Source organism: Bos indicus x Bos taurus, chromosome 21 (genome assembly GCF_003369695.1).
Source record: "Bos indicus x Bos taurus breed Angus x Brahman F1 hybrid chromosome 21, Bos_hybrid_MaternalHap_v2.0, whole genome shotgun sequence".
NCBI lineage: Eukaryota > Metazoa > Chordata > Mammalia > Artiodactyla > Bovidae > Bos > Bos indicus x Bos taurus.
The window spans coordinates 68,129,930-68,145,038 of record NC_040096.1 but is presented as its reverse complement, the minus strand read 5'-3'; the positions used below and the strand labels follow the sequence as shown (position 1 = coordinate 68,145,038).

Here is a 15,109-nt window from a genome sequence, read left to right as displayed (position 1 = left end):
GGTTGTGGCAACGCAAAGGACGCACCTGTGTAGTCAGGAGGGGCAAGAAAACAGGCAAGCTCTAAACATCTACAGAGGGAAGTCAAAACTGGAAACCATCAGACAGCAATATCAGCATGTTACTTAGAAATGGTGGTCATCATAGAAAAGCCGTCATTTCACTCAGAACAAATGACAACAGTTACTTCTGGACAGAGTGACAAAAACCCTATGTGACAACACTTTCAGACTGTCTGAAAGCAGACCGTACCATTCTCGTCGCCTCTCACAGGAGTCCGGGCCCCGCCTGAGCCATGTCGGTCTCAGCATCTTGCTGAGGCCCTGGGTGCGGGCCCCCCGCTGCAGGTCGCCTCCCCACACACCAGCAAGTCCCTCAGTGCAGCCCAGGGGTGGGCAGGAGCATTAAGGACTCTTCCAGAGGCCGTGTTGAGCTTTGAGAGCCGCTCCTGTCTGGGAGAGGGCCTCTTTCCTCACCCATCTATCGCTGGCGCCAGCGTCGACCGTGGGAGCTGGCTTTACGCTTCGTTACTGTTTGGCGGCTGAGTCGCGTCTGGCTCTTTTTGGCCCCATGGACTGTAGCGCCCTCTGTCTGTGTGATCCTCCAGGCAACAACGCTGGAGTGGGCTGCCACTTCCTTCTCCGGGGGACCTTCCCAACCCAGCTGCCTGCACTGCAGGCAGATTCTTTAGCGCTATGCCACTAGGAAAGAGCATTTTACACAGGCTATCCCTAAGAATACTAATCATTAAAGATACCACACTATTGTGTTGCTCGAACTGTTCCAGCTCTGGCCATGGGAACGCTCTCCATTGCTTCTGTGCCCCCTGACACGCCCATCATTTTGTTTTTCGAGCACTTTCTGGCACCACAAGATGTTCTAGGCCCGTCTTGTATTCTCCCTACCCTAGCCTTAGAATCAGCCATTAGTCCAGGGAATCTTGGTTTGTTTGACAGAATGGTTTAGAAACCACTCCTGGGCCCAGTGGTCTTCCCCTCAAACCCATAAATGCAATCTAACTATGAGAAATACACCAGACAAATACAAATTGAGGGGTATTCTATAAAATACTGACCAGTACTGCTCAAAAGGCTTCCTAAGTGGCGCTAGTGGTAAAGAACCCACATGCCAACACAGGAGACAGAGGAGACACAGGTTTGATCCCTGGGTCAGGAAGGTCCCCTGCAGGAGGCTATGGCAACCCACTCCAGTACTCCCGCCTGGAGAGTCCCATGGACAGAGGAGCTTGGAGGGCTCCAGTCCATAGTGCTGCAGAGTCAGACAGCACTAAGGCAGCCTGTCAAAGACCAGGAAAAACGATAGCTAAATTCAATGTGATATGATGCCCTGGATGGGGTTCTGGGACAGAAAAAGAAGAAAACTAGGAAAACCCAAATAAAACGTGGAGTTTGGTGAGCAATTATGTGCCACTGCTGATTCCTCAGTTGGCACAAAGGCAGAAGACCAGCAGGTCAGCGCCGGGAGCGCAGGGCACAGGCCCACTGGGGCCCCTGCAGCCTCAGGAGGGCTCTGCACCATCGCGGCTGCTTTCCTGTGAACCCAGAACTACTCTAAAGTAAAACAGTTATTTTTTAAAATCAATATGCAAAGTATACAAAAAAGTACATGTATAGCTTTGAGAAAAATAAAACCAAAAAGTAAATATGCAATACGTGTATTAAGAACTGACATCAAGCAACTTCGTTTTCGAGCATTTTCATCTGTGTGTTGTTTTAAAAGAACAAAAACAGTACATAGCCAGCAGGTAGTTGAGTCGGCCAACACTAATTCCTACTCACCACGGAGGAGATGGACTTAAGCTCACACTATCCGGACAGGAGCCGAATCCAAGCCTGCTCACTCCGCTCAGATGCGCCTTCGCTCCAGCGCCAGGCTGCTGTGCTGCTGCGCTCACCACTCAGGAAGCAGTGACGCCTGACCGGACAGTCTGGAGCCGCAGGCAATGGAACTTCTTAAGACCTCACACAGAAAGGGTTTGACACTTCTGCCACAGTAAAAACAGGCCAACCTAACACTGAGACAAGAACAGAAACAGTGAACACACTGCATATTTCATAAGACCCAAAAGTCTAAAGCCACTCTTTAAAGACCACCCTAGATCACACAGACTGGAGGCTCTGTCATACCAGATGATCATTTTCATGTGACAATCCTGTTTCCTCTCTACCACCTGATCATGTATTCACTCTCTCCTCCTCTGAACCACAGACAATGAGATTATACACACACAATCAAATACCCTACCAATTAACAGGCAATACAATTTTCAACAGTCTGACAACTTTCACCACAAACTCCCCCCTCTCAAAAATGAATAAAAACAAAGCAAAGACCAGAGATAGAAAGAGCACCACCTTGGTCACCGTACCTCCTAAGGTTTTATGACGTGAAATTCCACTAAGGAGTTAAAAAGCTCAAGGTAAAGAAAATTAAAAAATAAAACAAAAACACCCAAGCACTCCAAAAGGAATGTGAAGAATTAGGTTAGCGGTGGTAGCATTTACCCAAGTATATAGAGAATATACTTTTTAAAAAATTCATGAATTATACCCTTTAAAATGGTTAATTTTATGTTATTATGAACTGATATCTTTTTAAAATTTTTTTATATGAAACTTTTAGTATTTTATTCATTTTCATAGTTTTACAGCATTAGTAAAAATAATGACCATTATAAATAAGTATAAAATGGAAGTTGATGAAAAAATAACCCCAAGTCTTCCTTGACTCCCACCCTCCCACCAAAAAACTAGCTAGTATATGGCAAATATCCTTTTCACATATTATCTTTAGGCATATATTCACTTTGTAGTGGTGGATGGTTTAGTCGCTAAGTCGTGTCTGACTCTTGTGATCCCACGGACTGTAGCCTGCCAGGCTCCTCTGTCCATGGTGTTTTCCAGACAAGATTACTGGAGTGGGTTGCCATTTCCTTCTCCAATGAACTGATATCTTAACTTTTAAAAAAAGAAATGGGGCGAGGGGAAGCAACAAGTCTGTATGCAGAGTGAATGACAGCCAACAAAGGTGAATTATTCTGACAGTTCTCGGGTGCAAAATGAACTTCCTATAAACACAGCAGAAGATAGCATAGAGAAATAAAAATAAGATGGAGGAGAAACATGGAAGTCTTTGCCTTGCAAAGACTGACAGCAGAAAACCATACTTAAGATGTCTTTCCAAGAGCTGACCCAGTGAGAAACCGGCAGCCAGCCAGATCCATGGCCCATCTCTCTACACAAGCCCTGAGGAACAGGAGGCGGGGTGGGGGAGCGAGCAGAAGCAGGGGTGAGCCTCTAATGAGTCTGAAGAAACAACCTAAGTGGTATTCGGGGAAGTTCAGTCCCATGATCAGAACGTTTATGCTCCCCCAAATTCTACGTTGACACCCAGCCCCGACCACGATGGCACGGACGGGCAGCCTTCAGGAGGCCCTGCGGGTGGAGCAGAGCCCTCGCGAGTACGACTAGCGCTCTCACAGAAGAGACCCTAGAGGCGCCCCTCACCCCTCCCCAGTGACCCTGGGGAGGCTCCTCTGAAACAGGCCTCTGAAAGCAGGCCCTCAGTTCAGTTCATTTCCGTCGCTCAGTCGTGTCCGACTCTTCGTGACCCCATTGAACCACAGCACGCCAGGCCTCCCTGTCCATCACCAACTCCCGGAGTTCACTCAGACTCAACGTCCATCGAGTCAGTGATGCCATCCAGCCATCTCATCCTCTCTCGTCCCCTTCTCCTCTTGCCCCCAATCCCTCCCAGCATCAGAGTCTTTTCCAATGAGTCAACTCTTCGCATGAGGTGGCCAAAGTACTGGAGTTTCAGCTTTAGCATCATTCCTTCCAAAGAAATCCCAGGGCTGATCTCCTTCAGAATGGACTGGTTGGATCTCCTTGCAGTCCAAGGGACTCTCAAGAGTCTTCTCCAACACCACAGTTCAAAAGCATCGATTCTTCGGTGCTCAGTCTTCTTCACAGTCCAGCTCTCACATCCATACATGACCACAGCCTTGACTAGATGGACCCTCACCAGGTGCTTAACCTCCAATCACCAGGACCTTGGACCTGCCAGTCCTCAGAATTATGAGAAACAAATTCCTGTTGTTTATAAGCCACCCAGTTCATTACATTTTGTTATAACAGCCTGAACTGTTATAACAAAGTTATAACAAACTGTTATAACAACGACTAAGACATTCAGTATCCTGGAACCCAAGATTACAGTGTTTTGTGGGTAAAATGATACAAGTGTCAAAACTTAAAAAATTAAATGACTTATGTGCAAAACAGAAATAGATACAGAGAGATAGAAAACAAATGTATGGATGCCAAAGGGGGAGAGCGGGGGAGATGAACTGGGAGATTGGGATTGACACATACACACTCTCGACACTACATATAAAGTAGATAACTAATGAGAACCTGCCGCAGAGCTCCGTGGTGGCCTAACCGGGAAGGTCAGATACAGACAAAGAGCAGATACATCCATGCACGCAGTTGCTTCACTCTGTGCACGGCAGAGACTAAGGCAACACGAGAGAGCAATAAAATTTAAAAATTAAATACACGAATGACCCATCAATTCCACTCCTGGGTATACACCCAAGAAAACTGAAAACACGTGTATGTAAAAACTTACACAGAATGGTCCAAAGAATAAAACTCTGGACAATGTAGAACTTGTAAACAAAAATTTCGCCATTAATCCTAACAGTAAAAATGTGGAAATGACCCAAATGTTCTTCAACTAACAAATGGATAAACAAAGTGTGGTATAACCCTTTGGAATATTATTCGGCAATAAAAAGGAACAAAACACGGATACATGTTACAGCACAGCCGACCCGTGCTAACTGCAGGGAGCAGCCACAGGCCTCACGCTGCGTGACTCCATTACATGAAACGTCCATGGTGCTGGAAAGTAGATGAGTCACGGCCAAAGGCTGGAGGGCGAGGAGGACAACCAGAATTTTTTTTTAATTAAATGATACAAAGCACAGAAAACAAAAACACAAAACCCCACTCTGAGACCTACCTAATCTATTTTAGCTTTGTCAGGGAGTCGCAGAAAGCGTCAATTCTCAATCTTTTTATCCTCTGCCCCCTTTTGATAAACAACAAAAATCTAAAGCCCTTTTCAAGGTATTTTAAAATTTCTAGTACACAATTCATTACTTACTGCTATTAGAAAAGCAAAGTAATCAATAGTAATGTTAGAAGTAAAAATGTACGTAAACTTTTTGGTTCTGAAATTTCAAAATGAAAATTATACAGTGTGGAGTCAAAGGGAGAATACAACGTACTTAAAAAGTGAACAGCAATTCGAGACTTTCCACAGGATGGCTGGCTTTGCTCTGGGGGGGCAGGGAGGATACGCAGGAGGTGCGTCACTCTCAGTTTATGTAATAAAGTTAAGGTTCACATTGAAGCAAAATTCAAAAACCCCTCCTGCAGAGTCTCAATCTTTTTCACACCATGACATTTATGGCTAAAAATGCAAATGTCATGCCCTTTCGTGGTCTGTATTACAATCGTGAGTTTGTTTCCTAAATATAACACCACATTATAATGATAACATATTTCATCCAGCTCTACGCGGCCTACCCCTCACCCATGAAGAAACACCGTCATCTCCTCATGGGAGGAGGTACTCTATGAGCAAACTCTGGGCCAGGGAAAGACACAGGTAACTGCCAGGTACGGGTCCAGAGTCTGAAGTGTTCCCGAATGGAGACTTGACTGACTCCATCATTTTCTACTAGAACCACAGCATCTCCTCTGATCTAACTTTATCTAATCCTTTTATTTCCTCTGCTAAACTTGAATCACAAGGATGAACTGAATGAATCAATCCTGCTGGCTTAAAAATCAGAAAAACCTATAAAGTGAAATGCTTTAAAATTAAAGTCTCCACAATTACAGCATCTAATATGAACGTGTTTACATCCAGAAGCTATAAGCCACTAGCTTACAAAAGCATGTATTTTCCTCCTGGGTGAGTCTACCATAAATGCCCCTGTAGAATCACAGCTCTGGGTACTTATCCCCATAGCCCTGCTCAGAACCTGACTGAGTGGGGTTCTGTTGCGCAGTCGGCCACCTCTGTGTACAGAGACCCTGTAACTCTGATAACCAACCACACCACCTGCAGAAAGGGTTTCACAAGGCCGCCGGGTCCCTCACCAGCGGGTGTCGCGCCTCCCCCTCCCCGCGCAGGGCTCCAGGCCAGGGCCGAGAGCGCACCGAGGCTGTTCAATGTGACGTGGGACCACAGGCCCCTCTCCCTAGATGCAAATTTTAAGCATGAGAAACTATAGGGAAAGGTACTACATGAAAATATAGGAGAACACGTGTTTCCCTAAAACAAGGATGAGTGAACTCAAATGATGCAGATGTCTCTGTTACAAGTCCTTGGTTGAGCAAATGGAAAGGAAAAACCACTTTACCAGACAGTGTGACTAAGAGAATACATAAGAAGGTGTTACTGGTGACGGGCCAAGGGAGTATAAATACAGAGTATTCATTCTGTGGTTTAAAAAAGCATCTTTATTTCAAAATGAAAAATGTCATCTTATTAGCATAATACCGCAAGACTAAAAGTTTATGTACTTAAGTGCTAATCAATAACACACATATGGAATAATTTTCTTTCTTAACTAAAAAAAAGAATTTTTAAAAATCTTTGAATTCTCTTGAGAGAAAGAAAATGGGAAAAGAGAAATAGACAACTCACTTACACCTTTACATCTTTCTGTATCCTAAGTTTTCCCTAAAGAGCACACATTTTTAATGCTTTTCAAACAAAGACAACAGAAAGCAGGAACCATGAAGGAAAAAAACCTGAGAATGTGGATTTCATCAAAATTTAAAACTATTGATTATTAAAAAGTGACAGTCGCTCAGTCGTGTCCGACTCTTTGCGACCCCACTGACTGTACCGTCCATGGGATTCTCCAGGCCAGAACACGGAAGTGAGTAGGGGATCTTCCCAACCCAGGAATCGAACCAGGGTTCAACCCATCCAGGGTCTCCTGCGTGGCAGGCAGACTCTTTAAAGGCACAAGGAAAAAACAGTTAAGCCCCAGATTTGGAAAAAATATTTGCAACATGTGGCAAAAGACACAAATCCAAATACCTAGAGAACTCCTACAATCAATTTTTTTTTTAATGGTTTTTAAATGGGCAAAAGAATTGAACAGACACTTCACAACAGCAGGAATATAAACGGCAAGTACGTTAACAAGCGCTCACCAGCATTAGTCATCTGGGAAAGGCGCCCTAAGCCCAGCACAAGATGCCACCAGCCAGCAGCTGCTACGATGAGGCAGACAACACCAAAAGCTGGAGAGGACTGTAAAACGCACAACCGCTTTGGAGAGCTGGCAGTATCTTCAAGGTCAATCCTACATCTATCCTATAAGCGATTCCACTCCTCGATATTTATGCAAAAGAAACGAAAATGTGGGACTTCCCTGGCAGTCCAGTGGTTAAGAGCTTCCACGGCAGGACATGGGTCTCAGGGAACTAAGACCCCACATGACCTGGCCAAAAAAATAGAAAATGTACATCCACAGTCCTTACAAGAGTGAGTGCTCCCTGCCCCAGATGCAGATCAGGAGGAAACCGGCGAGGCTGCGGGAGGTCTGTACACAGGGACACTACTCAGGAACAGAAAGGGACAAACCCCTGACACACGCCATTCCAAGTGCTCAACTTTAAATGGCTGTGCTGCCAAAGAAGCTGGATGCAAAATGTACATACTGTTTAGTCTCATATGGATGATATTTTAGAATAGACACAACTAATCTGGAGTTATAGAAGAAAATCAGTGTTGCTGGCAGGGGAGTACAGGCCACCTCCAGGAGCTAGGAGAGCCAAGCCCTCAGCAAGAGACAGCCAGTCGGCAGAAAACCAGGACGCCAGTCCTACAAACACGACGACTGAACTGTGCCACAACCAAAAGGGTTTCGAGAGCCCTTGAGCTCCGGGAGAGAGCCAAAGCCCGGCACAGGGCTGCAGCGGCGCAAGCTCGGAGCAGAAGCCACGCCCGGACCCCTCACCCAGAGACTCTGAGACAACAACGGTTATCGTTTTAAGCTACGAAATTTGCAGTAATTTATTATATGGTAAATAGAGAACTAATATAAATTTCACACACAAAAAAGCTTTAGAACTTTATGTTTTAGTTAAAAAGGATAGAAACTATAGAAGAATCTTAAAGACATTATGCCAAGTGAAACAACCCAGTCACAAAAAGACAAAAACTGCATGACTCCAGCTGTATGACGTATCTAAGATAAATAAAGCTATAGAAACAGGAAGGAGAATGGTGGTTGCCATGAGCTAAGGGGATGGGGGAAATAGGGAGTTATTTAATGGATATAGAGTTTTAGTTTTAAAAGATGAAAAGCCCTAGACGCTTACTGGACGATATTTAAGACTACTGAACTTATTTAAAAATGATTACAATGGTAAATTGGGTTTTTTTTAAATCACAATCTGAAAAATATAGAAATCAACATAGTCTTCCCATTTGGCCAATAACACAAGTCATTTTTAAACAGAATAAGTGAATTTAAGAGAAAACACAACACCATAATCACCGTAAGAATGAAGACTCAATCAGCTCTCACTGACGACGCGGCCTGCATGAGCCTCTGTGAAGAACACAAACACAGCAGCGTGGTGGCCCGAAGCACCTTAGACAGCAACTCCAAAGAGTGACCGTGACCCCTCGGCACCACTGGGCTTCTGAAATGGAAGAAACGGGGCAGGTGCTTCCCAGGGAAGGCAACTGGAAGGCTGTGCTTAGTACTGCTGTGATCCACGGTTCAAAACTTCAAACATGCAAGAAAAAGAAAGTTAGGAGCCCGACTTCACAGCTAGGCACCTCTGGTTGATGCAACCTTATCAGATGTCTCTAATTCTCAATCTCCCCAGCAACAGGACGGAGGTGACGCCTGCCCCGTGCTCGCCTGGCGCAGCGACACATTCACCTCCACCGGTCTCATCAGTAGCAGTATAGTGACTTCAGAGGCGGAGCATAAATTTCCACAACATACCATCAAAGGGACAATCCAAGGTTGAGCTAGCTGGAATATTTTAGAACCAAGGAAATAACTTCTACTTCATATATGCACTTAGCTTAACTGTTTGTTCTTTTGATAGTCACTTACATCTGCTTTATTAAGTTACCAACAACACAACACGACAAGCATATTTAAAAGCTCTTGTCTGCCTGCAAAAATCAGTTAAAAGTAAAATCAGAGGACGTCCCTGGTGATCCAGTGGTTAAGAATCAGCCTGCCAATGCAGGGGACACAGGTTCGATCCGTGTTCCGAGAGGATCCCACATGCCTAGGGGCAACTAAGCCCGTGCACCCAAAGAGCCGAAGCTCTGCAACAACAGAAGCCGCTGAATCAGAAGCCCGGGCACAGCAACGAGGAGGCGCCCCGACTCGTGACAGCCAGAGAAAGCCCGGGCACAGCAACGAGGAGCAGCCCCGACTCGTGACAGCCAAAGAAAGCCCAGGCACAGCAACGAGAACCCGGAGCACTCAAAAATAAAAATTAATTTTAAAAATATTCTTAAATCTAAATAAAATACAAAATCATAGTTCATTTTTGATCTAAGAGTATATTAGCCAGCAAGCTACAGGACAGAATGGCACAAGAACACCTTGGGAGAAAAAATGCACATCATCTCTCAAATAGCCTTCCTGCCTTGGAAAGCAGTATAGTCTCAGGAAAACTCTAAGAGGTCAGTAACAGCCCTCCAGAACCAAATCCAATACTTTTCCGTCCAAATCTTCCTTTGCCTCTTAGCCAATGGGATATTGCCCTCCTCCTCCTCGTGTCCCTGGGCTTCGCTACCCTCGGGTACTCCGCAATCACTACCAAATGTCAGATGCTCCCAAATCCTTATCTCCAGCCTCTTTGTCTTGAGTTCCAGACCTGATCTCCAACTGGCCACCAACCCGCTCGGCCACCGATAAGCACTGTGGATTTAATCGACCCAAACTCACGCTCACCATCTCCTCCTCCCATTCTTCCCACTGTGGTGGGCGTCACCTGCCAGTGAGTCACCCAAGTGAAAGACAAGGAAGTGATCCTCGACGCATTCCTTCACATTACATGCCAAGGACCGACACTGAACACACCAGTGCCCTCGTGGAGACTGAATGTAAGCGGAGGAGACAGACAATAAACTAAATAAGAAATTAATTAAGTAGGGAATTTCCTGGCAGTCCAGTGGTCAGGACTCCATGCTCTCACTGCCAAGGACCCAGTTCAATCCGTGGTCAAGGAACTAAGATCCCCAAAGCCAAGCGGTATGGCAAAAGAAAATAAAGAAAAAAATAACAAGTAAAATGAGGTAGTGCTGCACATAGTGACAAGTACCAAGGAACGCGTGAGGAACTGAGGACACGCTGATGCCCAGGAAAGCAGACTCCGGACGCGCCTGGACGCACCCGAATGAGGGCAAGACGGGAAGATGAGGGGAAAAGACAGGCTGCAGCGCTTCTACAACGCTTCGAGAGCCCCAGCCTCCCCGAGTCCACCCTCCCCGTCAGTCCCTCTCCAACTCTGCTCCCGGCTCCCGGCTTCTCTCGCCCGAGGCTGTGTCCTCGGGAGCCCCGGCGCTCTGGACATGCTGCGTTTGCTGCTCTCGCCCTCCACCGCGCCCCTTCCCGACCTGCAGCATCGCCAATCCCAGGCCCGCCCCACTGTTCAAGTCTCACAGCCAGAGTCACTCACGCAGAGCACTCAGCACGCGTTTACGGTCATCTATGGTCCAGACTTCGAGCTGCCCCTGAGAACAGCGACTCCTCGGCAGAGCACGTGCCACTCAGCCGGTTCTCAGTGGACGTGTAAGACCGCGCCTTCACATCTTAATAAACTAATCCTGTTTATCCCAGGCCACAAAGCTGACATCTAAACTTCCCAGCATTTTTGTACTGATCATTTGTTAATAAAATTCTGCTTTCTTACCATACTTCACTTACATTCCAGGTGATATGAATCCTACAATTTATTTAACTTCTCATTTTTCTATTTCTAGTTTTCTTTTTATAGAATTCTAGTCTGAGATAGTTTATAGCTGGGAAGCTATGCATTGACTTATTTTTCAACATTACGAAACATGCTTGAGAAGGTATAATTTTTTCAAAAAATGTAAACTTTAAGTCACTGCAGTTGAGCTTTTACTCACTATGATGTTTAAGGCATCATGTGCCTCTCCTCAACCTCCTCCCTCCTCCTCGCTGGTGATGCCCGTGCACCTCTTTCTTCACTACGCACTGTCGACAGTACTCGTAGAAGACACTGCCAAGCTAGGTGCCCGAGCCAGGACAGCGAGGTGACCACCCACTGTCACGTCAGGACAGCACAGGGTGGCCAGACGCGTCTGCAACATGAGGCCGCATCCTTGGATGACTTGGAGAAACTGGCTCTAAGAAAGGGTCCTCCCCCCACAAACAATCCCACACAATCTGGAATTTTTAGCAGTTAGCATGTCTGTACTCTTCGAGTACCTAGGAAACAGAACAGTGGATCAAATTCCCCACTTTAACAAGTCTTGCTGCCCGTCCGTGAAAGAGGGTCATCCTAAATAAGATCATGAGATATAAGGACGCTGTTCCAATTTCTAATCAACTATTCACTGAATTATTACAATGTATGTATACTGAGCTAATTATTCTCATCAATGCCTTAGTCATGCTCTACAAAGTTTAACTCATGCAAAGAATCAAAGAACCAACTGCCCCTTCTCATAGCAATTTAAATGGTGGGTCACAAATGTTCTGCTCTCACACTTTTAGAAAAACGTATTTTTCCAAGAACTCCTTATCAAACGATTAATATGCAAATTCTGAATATGCTGCTTAAGGGGAAAAAAAAAAGGCAGCAACAACACATAATCTTTAATACAAAACTGCCTGGCTCTACAAATCTTTTCATTTTTTAGAGAAAGAGGTGCAGCAAATGTGACCAGAGCACGTACTCCAGGGCAGGGATGCTGCAGGTTAACTAGGGGCAACTCCAGCCTGTGGATGAGGCATTGAGGGTCTGCCACCGGAAGAAAGGGATCGTGGGCGGGCAGGGTCCAGCCGGCCTCTCCGGAGGGTCCCCGCACGCTTCCGAGCCGCCGGCCGCCCCCCCGGGAGCGTGACAGGCGCGTCCACCCAGGGCGGTGCCTCGGGAGAGGGCGGAGGCCGGAAGGAAGGGGACGGGCTCGGACAAAGCCAGCCGCCCCCTCCCTGCGCGCCCCGGCCCCCTCCCGGGGCGGCTCCCGGGACTCCAGCTGTCCCCGCGGCGGGGCCGGGCCGGGGATGCAGGGCCGGGCCCGAGATGCTGCCGGGCGGGGCCGGGGCGAGGTGGGCGGGCGGAGGGCGCCCAGACCCGCAGGGGCCGCGGCGGGAGCAGCAGCAGCAGCAGCCCTGGGGGGGCGGCCGGGACCGGGGGGAAAGCGGACGCGCCTGCCCGAGGACCGCGGCCGGCAGGGGGGACATGGGCGCGGCCGGGGAACCCGGGCCGGCCGCCGACTCACCGTGCTGCTCCCACGGGGCCGCGCGCTCGCGCTGTCAGCACCGGGAGGGCGCGTGCGCGGAGCCGGGGCCGCCGGGGGCCGCCGCCTCAGCCGCCTCAGGCGCGGCGCCGCGGTCACGAGCGAGGGGCGCTGGCGCGGCCACCCCGCAGCATCCTCGGCCGCCTGCGCACGCTGTCTCCCGCGGCTGCTCCTCGCAGCTGCAGCTCCGCGGCCGGCCGGCTCCGGATCCGCCGCTCGCGCCGCCGAAAATGGCGTCTCCGCGTCCCTCCCCCGGCTCGGCGCTCCCGCCCCATCATGCCGCGCGCCGCCGTGACGTCACCTGCCCCGCCGCCGGGGGGCGGGGCGGCCCGGGAGCCCGGGGCGGGGCGGGCGCAGCGCACTTCGGGGATGGAGATGCGATCCCCGGCCCGCCGCCGTGGGCAGCCCGGGGGGCGGGGAGGGGGCCCTCCTGGGGCGGCCCCGCAGGGGCACGGGGCAGAAGGGGTCCCGAGGAAGGCGCTGGCCGAGCACGGCCGGTCAGCACCACGCCTGGGCCTTTCCCTCCCGGGCGCGGCCGGCTCACGCTCTCACGTAGCAGGAATAATGTTTATTCCCATGCTTTATGTGCTCATTTAAATCTTTCCAGAACCCTCGAGGCGGGGTGGGCTGGGGGAGCTTTCGCCAGCCCCACCACAGGAAAGGGTCCAGAGACGCTGGGATAAGCCAGGAGGCCGCTGGCCAGGAAAATCCAGTCTTCGGTGGAGACCTAGCTCCGAAGCCCCCATGCCCTGCCCAAGGTCTCATTCCCTCGCCCCTGAGCCATCGGGTCTTAGAGGGCCAAGCTCAAAGGCACTGTCCAGGCTCTCCCCGCGGCCTCCAGGTCCTCGCCAGGAACCGCACCCCAGGCTCATGAGCCGGGTGGGCTGCTTACTTAACCCCTACTTCCTGGCAAAAGCAAAGATGCCACCTCTGCTGTCGGACCCCACCCGGTAGCCATCGCCAGGGCACACCCCTGGCCGCGCGATGCCACGACCTCCAGCCCAGCCCGAAGGGCAGTACTTCCAGGTCAGACTGCGCTGCTGGGCCCCATTCTGCTGCATCGCGGCTCTGCGGGCCTGACTCAGCAGCCAGACCTGAGGACGTGCTGATTCAGTGGGCAAGGCTCAGCTTTCCTTGCCTGCCACCAGCCTGGGAGAACCCCATCCTCCCTACCCCACCCCCGTGCCTGCAGAGGTCCCAAGTGGCATGATTAACCAGGAGGGCTTTCTGTGCCAGCCCCACACCACGCCCCCCAACCCCCCCCCCCCCCACACACACACACTTGCTTTTGAACTGCTGAGCTTTTCAGATGTTACCACCCCAGCACCAGCAGCCATTTTAACCCTGCAATTACTGAGTCACCCAGGAGGAAGTAAATGCTGCTGGATTTTCACAGGAAGGTCTAGCTCCTTTGCTTTCATTTATAAATGCGAAATTGAGCTAAAAGAGGGGATGCTCCCAAGGTGACACAGCAATTACTGGGCAGAGAGAGACCAGCAGTTAATCAAACAACCCCTCCACATTCCCTTACTGGATCAGCCACACTGCAGCTTGGATGTGACTTCCTCAACAACCGCCTTAGACTGGGCATGGCGGGCAGCTGTGACCAAAGTGCTGCAGAGAAGGAGGAGCAGGCTGAGCAAGGCTTCCTCCTCTGTCTGTGACTCTAGGCTCAGTGATTGTTCCTTCCACTCACCCATCACGGAAGCAAGTGAGGGACCTGGGATGCTCATGCCCTTTTCTGACAGGTGGCCAAGAGTGGATGTCTTTACGATTGCTCAAGCATATCCCTCTGCATCCCCACTGCTGCCAAGCTGTTCAGGCCCTATTATCTAGTTCTTTTATTCTCTCAACAAATACCTGTTGAACTGCCAGTGGTCAACATAAGAGCCAACACGCATTGATAAACAGGACACAGAAGATACCTGCTCTTGCTTGTGCAGTGCTCAATGATGCCCTGGTGGCTCAGTGGTGAAGAATCCGCCTGCCAAGCAGGAGACGCGGGTTCGATCCCTGAGTCGGGAAGATCCCCTGGAGAAGGAAATGGCAACCCGTTCGGTATTCTTGCCTGGGAAATCTCACAACCAAGGGGAGCCTGGTGGGCTATACAGCCCATGTGGTTGCAAGAGTCAGACACGACTGAGTGACTCAGTACTCAGGCACACACGATTACCACTGGCAGAGGCAGTGAACTCTGAGTCAGGCAAGTGGGCTGAGATCTAAACAATAGGAAGGGGCCAACTGCAAAAGTGCTGGGGACACAGGGGCCACTCCAGGCCAGGGTCCTCAGGCGGGGATGAATCTGAAGTGATGAGGAAAAAAAAGCAATCACCCACCATACCTGGGGACCCTCCTGGAAGCACGGCGAGGCACCCTCCTCCGGGCAGCGGGGCGGGGCGCCCATCGTCACCCAGGGTCTCCCACTGAGACCAGCAAGCAAGCGTCTGTCCATCTGTCTGTCCTCCCTGAGGATCCTGGGCATCCCATCTCCTTCAGTCCTCTGACTCTCACAGTGACTCCCAAGAGAAG

General features: G+C 49.5%; 1 protein-coding gene across 2 annotated transcripts in view; it reads right to left on the bottom strand.

The window, feature by feature from the left end:
* The window catches only part of KLC1 (kinesin light chain 1), a 66,642-nt gene extending 53,823 nt beyond the window's left edge, over nt 1-12,819 (bottom strand). The window contains exons 1-2 of one of the 2 annotated variants that reach the window (XM_027521013.1): nt 12,563-12,817; nt 1,798-2,033 (exon numbers count right to left, since the gene is read on the bottom strand). The gene's annotated coding sequence lies outside the window, so the exon portion shown is untranslated. Of the gene's footprint in view, nt 1-1,797; nt 2,034-12,562 lie in introns of both variants that reach the window. The other variant, XM_027521014.1, reaches the window with a different exon arrangement.
* Nucleotides 12,820-15,109: the final 2,290 nt, after the last annotated feature.